Below are 13,417 nucleotides of genomic sequence, written 5' to 3' on the forward strand. Positions count from 1 at the left end.
TGACGCCATTACGCTAGCTTGCGCGATGCTGCGTTCAGGACAAGCATGGAAAACTCACCACTCTTATGCCAATACGGTCGCAATGATGCATTGCATGAACATTCACATGGTGGTTATGTAATACAGCGAATCGATAATAAAAAATCTGCGCCGACAAATTTACATAATCGACGCCATCGATTATTTTAACTAATCGGTGTAGCCCTAAGCAGCTCTCATTTACAGTCGTCTCGTTCGGCTCGGTGTATTTCTCTTCTCAGTAGGGTTGTTTACAGCACGAGATTTCCGCTTAGCTTCTTAGCTTAGCCTTCGTCACAGCGACAACACATACATGCTTCAGCAGAGGCCACGCCTCCTGCAAGAAACGATTGTCTATGCAGCAAGTCCAGACCCTTGTACGAAGCAAAGTGAAGGACAGGGGCTGTGTCCAAAATGGCAGGACGGGTCCTCTGAAGGTCGAATTTGTCGGCCGCATACGTCACAGCGCCGCGTCCTCCGGAGGACCCGTCCTGCCATTTTGGACACAGCCAGGGTCTGGTTTGAACCAGGCTACATTAATTCCAGACTACTGACTAATAATTAGCACGGATGCTAACTTAACATTAAAAACACCAAAGAAAAGCTAACGTGATTAACATTGTGTTCCAAAACTGAAAACAATCAGGTTTTGATCACTTAAACTATTACTTACAGTTAGAAATGATTCAATGTTCAGAAATACGTAAAAAAATTACTCCAACACATTTCTACTAACTACAGGAAGCTACGGTAACTCTTCTGGGACAAATTGTGCCAACTACTCTGGCTTAAAATGGCAGCACAAATTAACCTTAAAAACTATTTTTTTGACACCTGAAAATCAATTCAGAATCTTACACATCCATGATGTAATAGATTTTACCTCTCACTCCTAATGTCTGCAGCACCTAATCCTGCCTCATCTCACAGATCTTAGTCCAAGGTTTCAGACATTTTGACCCTGACTATCAGTAATCAGTCATTTTCCCCTTCATTCTGCTCGTTTTCTTCTCTTTTCACACTGACAAATATTCTGTGAGAGCAGGTTTAAGACAGCCACAAAAAAATGCTTAGCACCGGTGTCACCCAGGGATTTGCTCCAACAATCAGGTTTTATTCTTTTTGACACCGCACCGCCATCGAAACTGACAAACCCTTCACTCACTCGACCAGCCTGAGGATTACTTGGTCAACTGAGATCCCAGGTGACTGTCAGAATTTACTGTACGAGACAATCGGCAGTGAGCTGAGTTAATAAGAATGCCGGAGCCCCAGTTTGGATGAATTGACATGTTATTGTCCACCACAAACACAGGATGGTCATTTTACAATGAAGCGGTGTGTGTGTGTGTGTGTGTGTGTGTGTGTGTGTGTGTGTGGGTGTGGAGCCACCAGATAAGCACCAGGCTTTACTGCTGCCCAGTCTAGCCAGAGATATTGACAAAACTCTGTGGGCTGCTCGGTGAGTGTGCCGGAGAGTCAGCGTGGGAACAACAGATGCAGGGGGTGTGTGTGTGTGTGTGTGTGTGTGTGTGTGTGTGTGTGTGTGTGTGTGTGTGTGTGTGTGTGTGTGTGTGTTTTTGTGGTGACAGAAATACTTCAAAGTGTAAATACAGCCCCTGCTGTCAAAGTAATGTGTTAGATGGTGCAGATTCATCCATTTATTAATTTATTTTTGTACAAAAATAACTTYAGTCAGTATTCTGTCAAGTTTAATTTGGTGCTTTAAAGTTCTTTTTCTGCCCTGTTTGGACAATGAAACGATGCAACAAAAAGCTGAAAAATGATGCGTTCAAGTTCCTGCACACGTGAATCACATTTGAGTAAAGGTCAAGTGGGCGACTCAGATGCAAAAGTTGTGTTTGAGGTCAACTGGTCTCATGGTAATTCATGAGATATTGTGTCAGCAAATGGCTGCACTGCAATACTTTGTGAAAACATAATTAAATACTACTTTACTTTAAATCAGGTTACAATATCCCTATTATGATACTGTTACTAAACTGTTATGAGTCGAAACAAACACATATTCTCAGGATTGCAATCTATCATACCCATAATCTACTATGTTACATAAATTCCATGGTTTGTAAAGTCATGTCTTATTTTAAATGCAAATAAAAATATGTTTCCATTTGCTTTTTTTTAATGGTTTGTGATAAGTAGCTCTTATTTAAATAAGAAAGGGTCAACGACATCTGAAAAAAAACTTGTTAAAAAGTGAACAGAGTTGTGAAAGCAAACCTATATGTTTAGACTAATTAGTTATGTTCTTTCATTTTAAGCTTCCCTCAGGCCTTTAAAGATGATTTATAACCAAGCGATTCAACATTTGGAGAGAAACACCCGTTTGATTTAATTAAAAACTGAATAAGATGAACTTGGACAACTTTACTAAATATTGTAATGTATCAATCATTTTTAAATGTTTGAAAGGCCAGGCTCCTCTGGTTCTAAGTGACCTGGTTCCTCTTCGATCTCGAGGTTTAGGAACTTGTGGTGCATCCAGCAAGAACTGTAAGGTACCTTTTTGTAAAACAGATTTTCCTGTGGGAAAATTTAACACGTGGAATTCTACAACATGAAATGTTACAGTGTTCATATTATACTTAACACTTTTTCCTGTGCAAATAAACAATAAAAAAAAGAAAAAGAAACTCAGACCATCACTCAAGCAGAAAGTGTGACCTTTCAGGAGAATGATTGGTTTTGACACACAGAAGTGATGAGTCAGGCTGTTCTCTACAACACTGATGCAAACAAAAGACAAAAATGATGTGAAAAAATAAAAAAAAGTGTTGGTGTTTTTATACACAAAAAGCTTCAAAGAAAAGCAAACAGTGCACAATGACACAAATGGAACAGATAATAATAAAATGCACGATAATAATCTGGATGTCTTTCAGCCTGATTCTGTCAGAAGTTTGTGTGCAGGACTTTCAGAAGAATTTATAGCTCAGCCTCTTTTGTATTTGTCTTTCACAAGATGACTATTTTAATTCATTTTAAGTTTTGACAATTTTAACAACAACAGTGCAGGTAAGTCACATCAAAGATACTGTAAAACAAAAATAGCATATTTTTAAAAGACCGAAGCGAATAAGTGGCCTCAGTAAGCCGACTGTAAAACACTTGAACACGCTCAAAGACAGAAAATGCCTACACGTGCTCTGTGTGTTGCTTTTGCAGCAACGTGTCATTAATTACTGTAATGCCCCAGAATGCTAGTCTGTGGCCTCCCGGGGGGCTCCTTCCCTGTACTGTACTCACACACTGTGGGAAAATAAAAAATAAAGTCAACACCCCTGACAGAATACATTTTACAACTAAAAAAAAATACTAATAAGTAAATTTGAAGCTTTTATGAAAGCTAAGCAGGATTTTATTGACTAATAAATTATTTTTGTTTTCTCCACTGTTCCAATGTTTTGCTAAATGATTTAATCTTAGAAAAAGCTGTCAACACGCTTGGAAAAAGATCAAACCCAGCATTGACTTTTCATTAATTGCCTCAGTCTAACTGTGCAAACCAGCTCTCAGCTTGCGGCCCACCTGACTGTGCTGCAACCATCGCACTTCAATCACCAACCGGGCTTCACTTCCATCTCTGGCCACTAGAGGGTAGAGCATCAGGGAGGAAGAACACAGAGCCTGCCAAGGTTGAGCAATGCGTTAACCTTTGCATTATTTAATAGAACACCACAATAAGGCAATTTCCTCTTGTTAATAACTCAAAGCTGTCATGATAACACTCAGATTTAATTAATTCCTCATTTTAGCAAGAACACAATGAAAAGCTGGTTAACCTTTAATAGGGGGCAAAGCTGCGTTCAAGGATTCCCTCACTCACTGTATCATAATATTTAATGTCAAATTAAATTACTAGCTATGGATGATTCCTAACTGCAATAACAGGATTTTTCAACCTTTTGCTACAGAATGAAGGATTAAGTGAAGCCAAAAACATATCTCTTATGAGCTGAAAAGGTTGACGCTTTATTCATTTAGCCCTTTGACAGCAGTCTGCCGGCTGCCTCTTTGTGTGCAGCACATCCAGCAAATCCACCACAGCAGCGGCTTGGAGCATGCTCGGCCACCAGCGCCATGGTGATACCACGCGTTCCCATGGATACCGCTCATACGAAAGAGGGTGTGTGTGTGTGTGAGTGAGTAGGGTGTGTGCATGTGTGTGTGTGAAAGATAGACGTGGAGCGAGCATGTGCACTCTGTGATTGGGGGTTGGGTTTTATAGAACAAAACAAATGCAGAGGAAGGAGCTTGTGTGATTTTAATTCTGTGACCTGTTTCTTTTTTTTTTCTCAAACCACAGAGAGCTGTGTCTGAGAGAGGAAGGAGTCAGCAGACTGAAATCAGAGGACATCTAAGTCTCGTCCGTTCTTCTTGAGGGTTTTTCAGGATGATCTGAATTTTGAGATCAAATAACAGCTAATGAGCCAAAAGGGAAAAAAAGAAGGTTTTTGTTACAGATTTTCATGATCAAACTAAATATTCGAGATGATTTTATTTTATTTTTTGTCTGAAATCACACACACACACACATTGATTTATACCTCTGAGCTGTAAAATATTTTGTTCTGTTTTTGTTTTTCTGGAACAAATTTAATCCCATCAGATTCAACTAATCAGCAACAAAACTCAAAGTTTTGTCAGTCTGCGCCTTGCCTCACTTTACATTTTCATTTTGCTCGTGGCATCAAGTAAACAGTTGTAAAAACAATAGTGAGACTTCTGCATTCTTTTAAAATAAAACACATTTCTATGTGTGCAAAATAATTTTTGTGTGACATTAATGAAAGGGAAAGAGGAACAAAAACAAGGGGACCTTAAACCCCCACTTGCATTCACTGCATACACATAACACAACACCGGTCAGGTGATGGGGCACGTGACTCTTTATGAACAATAGAACTAATCAAGCCTCGATGGTCCTCTTTTGCATGTGACTAACCTGTTTGTCCACGTGGAGGCAGTGCTTATAAGGCTGAGTTCACCTGAAACTCATCAGACTGAAGAAGTCTCTTGGAGGAGAGATGAAATGTTTCACTAAAGAAGAACCCATCCAGAGGACCTACTTATTTTTTCTTTTTGATTTTTTTCTACCTGGATTACTGAGATGCATCGGGACATTAATGACATTTTAAAGAGTTAAAAACACAGAGTTTTCTCTGTCTATTTGTGTGACAAATAGAAATCTGTTCTTTTGGATTCATCATGTCCTGGATGACTGAGAGTTTACACCAACACACCGAAACTGATTGTTTACCAAATCTGAAACACAAACCAACTGAACAAGAGAGCTTTATAAATTAAGACAGGACAGCTTTTTACTGTACAAACCCTAAATAATCAAAAACAACCAAAACTATTACAGTTATCATTTTGCTTTCATTTTCTTGAGTTAAAAACAAAAAATCACTATGACACTCATTTATAAAACGTCTGCAAATCTAATTACTGCACTGAGCAACGTGTTCAACATGCAGCATTCTTGAGACACTGCTGTTTTGGACCGATGTGCCTCTTACATCCCTGTGTGGTACTTAAACACAAAAATGCACACTTGTTGACTTGTTGTAACCCACTAATTTAACTGCAAACAAAGCTGATCTTTTCTCTGGGAAACGTACTCTGGGCCTTCACATAATGAGCCCTCGGTCTTGGTGTGCCAGGGAGTGTTTGCGCGAGTGCACGTTTATGTGTGTATCAGTTCTCAGGCTGTAATGACGTGGAAAAATCCCAATCAGAAACACCAAGCGGTGTGTGAAATGGCCGGAGTTCAGACAGCAGCCTGCTTGGAATCACTAAGTGTGCTGTTGTTACCTCGAGCGCTAAATGCAAAACTAGAGGCTACTGAAGCTCCCTGGTTTTCTGCTGCTTTAACCAAATGATACAGTTTTCCTCTTCTGATATCAAAGCTCCTGCAGACCTTACAGAACATTTAAGAACATTTGAGTTGAATCCTTTAATACAAATTAAAGGCCTTGCCATCCTTGAGGGTGTGTGCATCGCTCATGTTTCATGGCAGAGATTCAAAGATTATCTTATGGTGGGTGACAGCAGAGGGAGTTGTAGCTATTTTTGGTCAAACATTCAATATGATATGCACAATCGCATGCGACAGTATATTGTAAGGCTTGTTAATAATTGGCGCATCATTGAAGAGGACTCTCAGCTACTATCGAATCAGACTTGAGCTGAAAATCCATAAAAAGTGACTCAGTCATTGTCATTTTCTGTCCAGATTGTTTATTCATTCACTGTGATCATTGGTGTGTGTGTGTGTGTGTGTGGGGGGGGGGGGGGGGGGATGGATACAATTGGAATATAATATCAGCGCGTGGTTGTATTACATGACCCTGCAGTTCTCAGCTTCCGCTGGGGATTGAGTCAAACAGGGGTTGTTAAAAGCCTGTGCAAACAGTTGCTCTGTATGGAAAATGAAGGACTGCTATAATATAATAAATTGTATTAGCCTTCATAAAACTAAAGCTTGGGTATGATATCAGTTTAAAAACAAAACGTGCAAAACAAAACAGAACAACACTTTTGAAGCAAGTGAAAAGTTCTGTTTAAAACAACACAACCCCTGATTTTACACTGCAAAAACTGTCCACCTAACCAAGTTTTAAAATCTTATATCCAGCCAAAAAGTCTTTCTGATCTTGTTTTGAGACTGATTTATTAAACAAGAACTGATTGTGTAAGAATAATAATCTTGTTTTCAGAATGTGTCAGATTATTTATCCTGCCTGAAAATTTGACTCAAATTAAGTCAAAGATTTCTGCCAATAGAGTAAGAAATTTTTACTTCTTGAAATACTTGATTTGACTCAATTTTTTCTTATTTCAAGAATCTTACCAAGTAAAATTTCTTACTCCACTAGCAGAAATCTTTGACTTAATTTGAGTCAAATTTTCAGACTAATAAGACAAATAATCTTACACATTCTTAAAACAAGATTATTATTCTTATACAATCAGTTCTTGTTTAGTAAATCAGTCTCAAAACAAGATCAAAAAGACTTTTTGGCTGGATATAAGATTTTAAAACTTGGTAAGATGGACAGTTTTTGCAGTGTAGGTTGGATTATCAGCATCGTTCTGAATCAAGCTGCCATTTAAGACAGAATGGGTTCAAATAATGTAGAACAGAGTATATAATTTCTGCTGCATACGCATATTACAGATTAGCCACACAGATACACAAAAACACAAGCCTTTTTTATGAAAGTAACATGTATGTATAAATACAGAACATGTCTGCCTTTTCCTGCACAACAGGAGTGACCCAGATAAGGAGAGAAGGTGCAGAAATACAGCTGTGCAGTCCAAAAACAAACCTTTACTTTCTAACACTTAACTTAGAAAACATGAGATGGTCAAGGAAAAAGTTAAACAAGGAAATGTTGATTTGTCACAAAGACTTGATCATATACTTATGTTGCAATAAGGCTTTTTGGCACCACACATAAATAAATATATAAATTACAGAATTAAGTTTTAGGAGTGTTTCCTTTTCCAACCAACCAATTAGACGATGACTTCCAGCCCTAAAATAAAATCTAATTACCTTGTAGGACCATTATTTCTCCAAGAAAACATGAAATGAAAAGATACTGTGTTGCATATTTTCTCCTGTGTGACACATCAAGGGAAGGCGTAAGAAGCATCCTGTTACACCCCCGTGATTTTAAGCATTGTTTTAAAAGAGACAAAAGAAGAGCACAAACATAAATTTTGCTTAGCATAGTCTTTCTCCAGCCCTCGCTTTATAAAACTGCTGACCTAAACTAAAGGCGAAATGGGAGCAAAACTGTAAAGATCACAAGTGTTAAACGAGGGTTGGGAGGAAGTCAAACTGTGAGGGAATTCACTTGGACCTTCAAGCAAAGCTTTCCTTCTGTTTACTTTTGGTCTTAAAGTAAGGTGAACAGAGATGCAATTGTCAGGTTCTGGCATCAGAAATCCAGTATTAGCAAAGGATGCTTTATGCAGACTCTTTCAGTTGTGTTAAAGTGGTCAAATTTGACAACATTTGAACAGGAGGAGTAGTGATTTTTTTTGCCAATAAGCTATATTCAGTTAGAACAACCCAGTCCTCATCATAACTGAGAATGTTACGCAATGAGGTCTAATATTCAGTGCTGCAAACTGAATGTGATCATTAATGAAGCTAAATTTAGTCTGGYCACACGTTACGGATTTCTTGTTGCAATGGAGTGTCCTCGACGATCACTGCTCCATTTTTCTGCACGGCTGCAGGACGGAGTAACGCTGTGACGCAGATCCCCTCTGCAGAAATCCTCTTCAACGTTAGCGTGAACGTCATAAATGTCTGCTTTAAAAAAATCACTATACATTAAAATGATTGTTTGCAGAATGGTCTGAACGTGTGTGAAAACGCCAGCGTGATTGCACGGTTTCAGACGGGCATCGACTATTTCAGCTGAAGCGTTACGTGGAACAAATCAGCGACGCAGGAAATGACACCACAGGAGACATGAGTCAACTGATGGGAGTGGGTGCAGAAATAGGTCATGTTCCCAACCGAACACAACATATTCCAGTTTTACAACCTATTCCCAGTGTTCAGTGAAGTCAGCACACAGAAAAATCAGATGAAGCATAATGACGGTATAGATCGCTGTTGGAAATAGAACAAGTTGAAGGAAATGAACTGAGTGGATGAGGCATGGAAAAAAAGGCTAAAGCCCAGAAGAAGCTTCAAGGAATTGCCTTGATTTTTTTATTTAATTATTACTTAGAAAACTGCTAAAATATGACATTTTAATAATGCCATTTGGTGAAATTTTATTTGTTGTCAATGTCACTTTTGCAAAACAGGATTAGGGGCCACTGGGGGAAAAAAAGAAAGAAAAGAAAAGAAGAATTCTGAAATTAATCTCATAATTCTGAGAAAAAAAGTCAGGATTATGAGATTAATTTCAGAATTCTTCTTTTATTTCCTATTGTCAAATATGTATCTTATTACTATATTTATATGTTGTCAATATTTATTTCTATTTCCAATTGCCATAATTGTACAAATTCTGAGAAACAATGTCAGAATTCTGAGATCAAAGTCTTTTTTATTTTATTTTTTTTTTTGCAGTGGCCCTAAGCCTCTCATGCACAACTCCATTCTTTTAGGCTGAAAACAGTAAAAGTTCCTTTCAGCTAAAAAAGATATTCAAGCTTGTTAAACTACTTTAAAGAACAATTTAGTTTGTTTAGAGAAAAGTCAAATTAACAGAGGTCTTCTAATTATTTTCCTTTCAACTGTTTTTTTTTATTTGAATCACAAGCAGCTGTGTTTTGTGTCAAAACTATTATAAAGAGCAACGTTTCATTGTTTTGTCTAGGTGACATTGTAACCTAAGTTGTAAGTTTCTAATAATTTTTATTAGTGTTTTTTTTTCTTTTTGTTCCCGCTCTCCTATCATCTGGAGCGCAGCTGCTGGGGAATGTACATGACTGGCTGCAGGCCTGGTTTCACACACAGCTGCTGCAGAAACACACAACCACCTGCACAGTTGTGCGTGCTGCGTTCCCCGGAAAACACAGTCTGCGAAAACATATGCTGTGTCCGCAGCTGACAGTTCATACAGCTGCCGGGGAAACACAAAGAGCAGCGGTGTTCATCGTCGTCTAAAGGCCGGGAAAACACTGGCTGTGGTCGCCACCAGACAGCGCTTTAAAGGGTCTCTCTGCTCCATTTTGCTCCAGTCAGCAAAAGCCACTCGAACAACGTGTCCCGTTCAGAGAATCAGCCAAAACGAAGCAACTCTGGCACTAAAACCAGCAGAATACGTAAGAGTTTGGCCTCCTGTTGAAAAGCTCATGAATGTGAAGCTCAATGAGTGTGTGTGAGTTACCAGTGTGAGATTGTTCTTTAATTACTCTTTGTTCTTTGTAATGAGTAACAAAATGAGTTTCACAGAGTTTGAGGAATTGATTAGGAGAAAACGCAGTTTAGAAACATAAAATACATTTCAAGTCCAACTGATGTAAACAGTATTTATATTATATTGGAATGATTGACAAAACCTTTTCAGTAACCTCTYGCTCCTGTGGTTAATTAATGACATTTTGTCATGCAGGATCTCCTCAGAGATCTGAAATTATGTCCAGCCTTGTCCTGTTGTTTTTTTAAATCCATTGAGAAATTCAGAATTGTTTAGTTATAATAATATAATATATTATCATCAGAGTTGTAAAGTAACTAAGTACAAATACTTTGTTACTGTACTTAAGTAGAAATTTTGGTTATCTGTACTTTACTTGAGCAATTATTTTTCAGCCTACTTTTTACTTTTACTCATTACATTTTTACACAACTATCTGTACTTTCTACTCACTGCATTTTTTACAACGGTAAGAAGTAGAAAGTCACTCCTATTTTATTCTGAGTTGTTATTACTTAAAAAAATACTATTCTGATAAATTATGTCTCCTGGATAGAGTGAATTTAATTTTGGTTGGATGAGAAGTATAAATATATACCAATCTGACACCCTATTAGCTTGTACACAACCCATCACAGCTGCACGCCAATTTGGAGAAGTCACCTTCCAACAAATGTCATTTTGGAAAATCTAACTGCTCACTTTTACTCAGTACTTTTTACTTTTAATACTTAAGTAGATTTTGTGCTAGAAATTTACTTTTGATAGTTAAGTACAAAAATATTGGATACTTTAAGACTTTTACTCAAGTAATATTTTTAGAAAAGACTACAGAACAGTTCTGCTGTCGTAAATATTTTTCTTCACTTTAATTCCGACCTATCCAGCTACACTCTAAAAATGAAATGTTGGATTTACTTAACCATGTTATGTTACCTGGTTCCACTTAACTGAGTTGAGTAAATTCAAAGCAATATACTCATGTTCTTTGGTTAAAAAACTGGTATATTGCTTTGAATTTACTCAACTCAGTTAAGTGGAACCAGGTAACGTAACATGATTAAGTAAATCCAACATTTTATTTTTTACAGTGTATTTTCTTTATCATTTTTCTCATAGGTGGGCCAAAACCATCATAGGGACATTTCTTCTTTTGAGGTAAATCTGGACCACTCCTATAAACCTGATTAGAAAGATAACTAAAGTTTAGAATAGAGGTACATTTAATGAAGGAAACAGTGAAACCAGGGCTGAAAGGGACGAGAGGCTTTTTTTGCAAACAAGCAAAGTGATGTAAGTGTGAAGATGAGAGTGATTCATGGTGCACATGGATGAAGTGCAGCTGTCTGTAGATGTCAGTCAGTTGGGATGTGGTTCTGAAATGAACTCTATAATAAGAACTGCCATCACTTTTTAAACTTTCCTGCAGCTCCTGTTGAAAAATGAAGTTTGTGGGAAGTTGAAATGATTGAATGCATGAACTGAGCCTTTTAACCGAGGGATGAGTGTGAATGCACTGAGGTTGTATCATATTACTAAGACCGTGGCCCCCGAGCAGCACAGCTGTCTGCAGCTTAGTCTGTTCACAAACGTTCCAGTCACAAAATGTTGGGTTCATCAGCGTAGCAGGTGTGTCTCAGAGCCACTGAGACAAATTCGTACAACAGATGGAAAGAAACAAACCAGTGTCTAATCTGAAAGAATAACGCAYGCATGATCTCAGGTCAGTGTGTGCATGTTTGCATTTGAGGCGACACTATGAGGAGATTATGACATATAAACCACTGCTTTGGCAGTCAGGAGCACAGATTAGATGTGGGAGTTGCGTGATGCTGGCCTGTTCTGAATCAGTACCGCTGAAGGACTGGCTCACTGTCTGCTTGTGACCCATTACATCATCCTGAACATACATCTAAGGACTGTAACTTCCTGCTCAAACACACACCAACACTGCTGAGCCAAAGCTCTTGCCAAGTATTTATCACTTCACGGAGGGAGCAGTCACAATGCGATAACAAATGAGAGACATGCAGCTGCTGTCTGTGTTTCTCACTTTATCATACTAACTCTTTGGAAACCATTTGAAGCAATAATTTGACTTTTTGCTCTTTTCTTCTAAGAGGACATGAGTGGGAAACAGACTGCTGTCAATGAATTAAGGCAGGGAATTAGGAAATGCACATGTTTTTTAAATAGATCTCCTGACAGTGAATTAGGAAGTAATTGTGAAATTTTGCCCACGAGAATTGAACTACAAAGTGCATACACACGTCCAACACTCCACGCAGTTCAAACTGATGTGTAATTCTTCAAAAATAAAACACAATAATGCAAAAATGAGTGAACCAATTTAAACCTTAATGTGCTAAGATAGTTAATATTTCTTCATTGTGTACAAATCTGATAAATAGAGCAACATGCTCATACATATGCTAACCAGTTTTTATTTAATGATGAGTTGAGAAAGCACAGACTTCTGTGGTATTGCCCTGCTGCACTTTCTCTGAGAAATTTGTGTGAATGAGAGGAGGCGAGAAGAGATCAGAATAAACACGCAAGTCAAACTAAAATAAGACTTCTGAGAGTTACRGGCCTAACGTGGTTTTAAGCAAAACTATTCGACAGCAGAACGTAGTGAGAGCAGGTGGGAGCTTCTGAGAGAACATATGGCAGAGACACCCACATTAATGCATGGCTGACTGCACCACAGTCAATTCTGATTGTGTGCTTTGGACAGCTGAGATCCAGCAAAGCCACATAGATGCAATGCCTTTGTGTTGTTTACTCAGTCCAGTGCACAGGTCAGTCCCCTCTGGTTGCTTGTATGCATGCAGGGGAATTACATTTCACTCACGCATAATGACTTTACTGCCTAGCATGGTTCACAGGAAACTAATGCCAAAACAACCAAATTAGGGTGTGTTTGAGTTTAGATGCAGGAGATAGTTAGAGGTAAGGGGCATGTCACGAGTAATTTATAAGAAAGCTTACTTAACTTAAACAGAAGCACAACTTGTAAAAAAACAAGCTGAGACTAGTTGGAGCTTGTATATTTATTGATTTATTATTAGAGACTTTTAATCATTAGAAATAGCTATCAGAAACATATTTAAATGAACTGGAACTGGCATAAATGTCATTATTGTGTCACTCAAGTATTTTTATAACCTCTGCCAAGGGCGAGGTAATGTTTTCGGTCACGTCTGTCTGTCTGTCCGTCTGTCCGTCTGTCCGTCCGTCTGTCTGTCTGTCGTTCTGTCTGTGGACAACATTACTCAAAAACTTGTGGACGGATTGTCATGATATTTTTACCACATGTGGGTACTGGGCCAAGGAACACACCTTTAAATGTTGGTGATGTTCCGGATCACGATGCGGATACAGGAATTTTTTTCTTTTGATTTGATTTATTTATTTAACAAGACAAGATTATTAAAAATCAAGCCTGACTCAGCATAATTGCTGTTTTACAG

General features: G+C 38.2%; 1 protein-coding gene across 2 annotated transcripts in view; it reads right to left on the minus strand.

Annotated features, from left to right (window-relative positions):
• fgf13a (fibroblast growth factor 13a) overlaps window positions 1–13,417 on the minus strand; it is a 100,240-nt gene that overhangs the window by 31,982 nt on the left and 54,841 nt on the right. The window lies entirely within an intron of this gene.

Source organism: Austrofundulus limnaeus, unplaced genomic scaffold, assembly GCF_001266775.1.
Source record: "Austrofundulus limnaeus strain Quisiro unplaced genomic scaffold, Austrofundulus_limnaeus-1.0 Scaffold1, whole genome shotgun sequence".
NCBI lineage: Eukaryota > Metazoa > Chordata > Actinopteri > Cyprinodontiformes > Rivulidae > Austrofundulus > Austrofundulus limnaeus.